General features: G+C 43.7%; 1 protein-coding gene and 2 long non-coding RNA genes across 3 annotated transcripts in view; 1 reads left to right on the top strand and 2 right to left on the bottom strand.

The window, feature by feature from the left end:
* The window catches only part of LOC102681294 (trichohyalin), a 185,047-nt gene that overhangs the window by 37,301 nt on the left and 145,371 nt on the right, over positions 1-2,375 (bottom strand). The window lies entirely within an intron of this gene.
* LOC116186052 overlaps positions 1-2,375 on the top strand; it is a 74,653-nt gene that overhangs the window by 63,653 nt on the left and 8,625 nt on the right. The window lies entirely within an intron of this gene.
* Positions 1,645-2,375, bottom strand: part of LOC102681214 — a 14,367-nt gene continuing 13,636 nt past the window's right edge. Inside the window, exon 3 of the long non-coding RNA XR_422270.2 lies at positions 1,645-1,658. This is a non-coding gene — a long non-coding RNA (uncharacterized LOC102681214). The remainder of the gene's footprint in view (positions 1,659-2,375) is intronic.

The raw sequence follows: 2,375 nt of genomic DNA, 5'->3' as shown, positions 1-2,375 counted from the left end.
GGGGGGGAGGGTCGATACTTCATCGAGTGGACACGGGAGAGGGTTGTTTCCGGTCGAGGAGCCCTCGAGCTGCATCTCAAGTGCCACTTGAAACTGAGATTGGAGGGGAGGGAGGATGGAGAGGGATGATTCTCGTCCTGGGACGTTCTGGACTGGTCTTAGATTGTCCTTGGGATTATGTGGAAATATCCTGTAAGCTGTTAGATTAACAGGATTAGTTGTCTTGCGGGTGTGTATATGTATATATATTTTGTTTCTCTCAGAAAGAATTTTAAATATTTTAGGAAAGGGAATAATTTAATAAGAAACTTCTTTCTTTCTTATTCGAAAGGAGAAACTTTGACGAAAAAGTGGGAGGATTCGGAGGAATCCCAATTTTATTTTCTTATCCCATTATTAGATCTCGATTCGAAACGAGCGACGAAGATAAGATTCAAAACACGAGGAACGAGAGCTTTTCGTTGAGCGAAAGTTTTACCTTTTTGCTAATTGGCGGATGAGCGAAGACGTTTCGAAATAACCTGACGATTGCGCCCGCTTCTTCCATTCGAGTCTTCTTGATAAGCCCACCTCGCGAGACGATAAGCCTGTGGACTGTCTGCGCCTCGTGCAAAATTGAAATCCTCTCTCTCTCTTTTTCCCGCGAGAGTTTGTTCGAGCGCGAATCCAAACAGACGGAGTAAACGAGATTAAAACGAAAAATAATTTACGTCTTCGAAAGGGGAGAGAGAGGAAGATGAAATGTTCCTGCGTTTCGTTGAACTCGAATTATCGACGAGTTTTAATATTGGAAGAAAAAAAAATGTTACGATGATATGGGAAAATTTTACTAAATATATTTTACTAAATAGATCGAATCTTTACGCGGATAATACACGTTATTCAATCGTTTATTCTCGCGAACGATTTCTTTCGTTTCTATCTTTTTATATCTTTTTTCATTTGCAGCCATGAGACTTTCAATATTTCGTATACTTTGATTAAGCATTTCCTCGCAAGATCGTAAAATTAGCCGGCAAATAAAACGTAATAATTCTTCATCCACTAATAAAAATATATCTAATATAAGAAATCTTGTCGTTCGAATCGTGGAATAGGTTAGAACGAATTATTATTCGAAGGAATACTAAATAATATTAAAATACACGAACAAACCTATCCACTTTTTTTCCTCTGTCTTTCGATAATTCACAATAATTATCTATTTACGACGATAGAAACGATAGAATAAATTCCAATTCATCTTTCCCTGCGTAAAAAAACCAAAATTGAAAAAACGCTCGAAATAGATGGCTACTTTAATTCGTTCGACATTGTCCGCGAATAACGCCATATCGAATCGAACGATCATTGCCAAAGAATTGCGGCGCACGCGTGCCCCCGACAACAACAAGCCGAAAGAAGAACCGAAATACTGGCATCCGCCAGTGCAGCCAACCGTGTCCACAATACAAACCAGCCAGCGTATTCGTATTACAATAGCGAATTCTCGACACGCGCGATTCGTCGAACCACCTCTCCGCCTCGAATAAATCCGTGGAACACCGAGATTACGGCTCATTACGCTTTCAACCCCCTCCTCCTTTCCGCGCGTACATTCTCGAAGATTCACAAGAGGCGCGCGACTCTTCCTCCTCCTCCTCCGGAATTCTTCCAGCCTCCCCCTTCCTTCCTTCCTTCCATCCATCCATCCATCCATCCATCCATCCATCCATCCAGAGATTTCGGTATTCCGTGGGAGTAATGGTTGATAAGGGTGGGGGGAGAGAGAAGATGCATCCCTCTGGTGGAAGACGGGAAGGTAGATTCGCCGGATAAACGCGAGATAGAGCTGTCAGGAAGAGGGATGGAGAGTGCACGTGCCGCCTCCCTCGTGTGTTTCGTTATTCAACGCCGTGTGTAACACGTTCAACCTTCCTCCCCTCCCTTCCTTTCTCTGTGTGCATCCATCCCTCGTGCAACTTTCGAGGAGGGAGGGAGGGAGGGAGGGCCTTTCCTCGTGTTCTTGGCGACACGCATGTTTGCACTGCTTGCGCGACACGCGTGTTCACGCATACGTTGCCCTCTCTATGACTATGCATTTGTTTTTCGTAGTACTTTTTTTCTTTTTTTCTCGTTTTATTTTCACTTCCTTCCCTCCCTCTTTTTTATGCAAATATCCCGCGCGTTCGTATTTTTGTTTCTCGTCCCCTCCCCCACGTTGGAAAATAAAATGCGAGGAGGGTGGAGGGGATTTCAACCGCTTGAACCGCGTGAGTCGGAGGGGGCAGGGGGAGAGGGGGTGAATAGGTTTGTTTAATTTAAAAACATATCGATTCGTATCGCGTTTCCGTGCAATTTACAGATTTGATTTTTCGCGCTGTTAAACGAATCGC

This window comes from Apis dorsata, unplaced genomic scaffold, assembly GCF_000469605.1.
Source record: "Apis dorsata unplaced genomic scaffold, Apis dorsata 1.3 scaffold_397, whole genome shotgun sequence".
NCBI classification, from domain to species: domain Eukaryota; kingdom Metazoa; phylum Arthropoda; class Insecta; order Hymenoptera; family Apidae; genus Apis; species Apis dorsata.
This window is presented reverse-complemented; position numbering and strand designations above follow the sequence as displayed.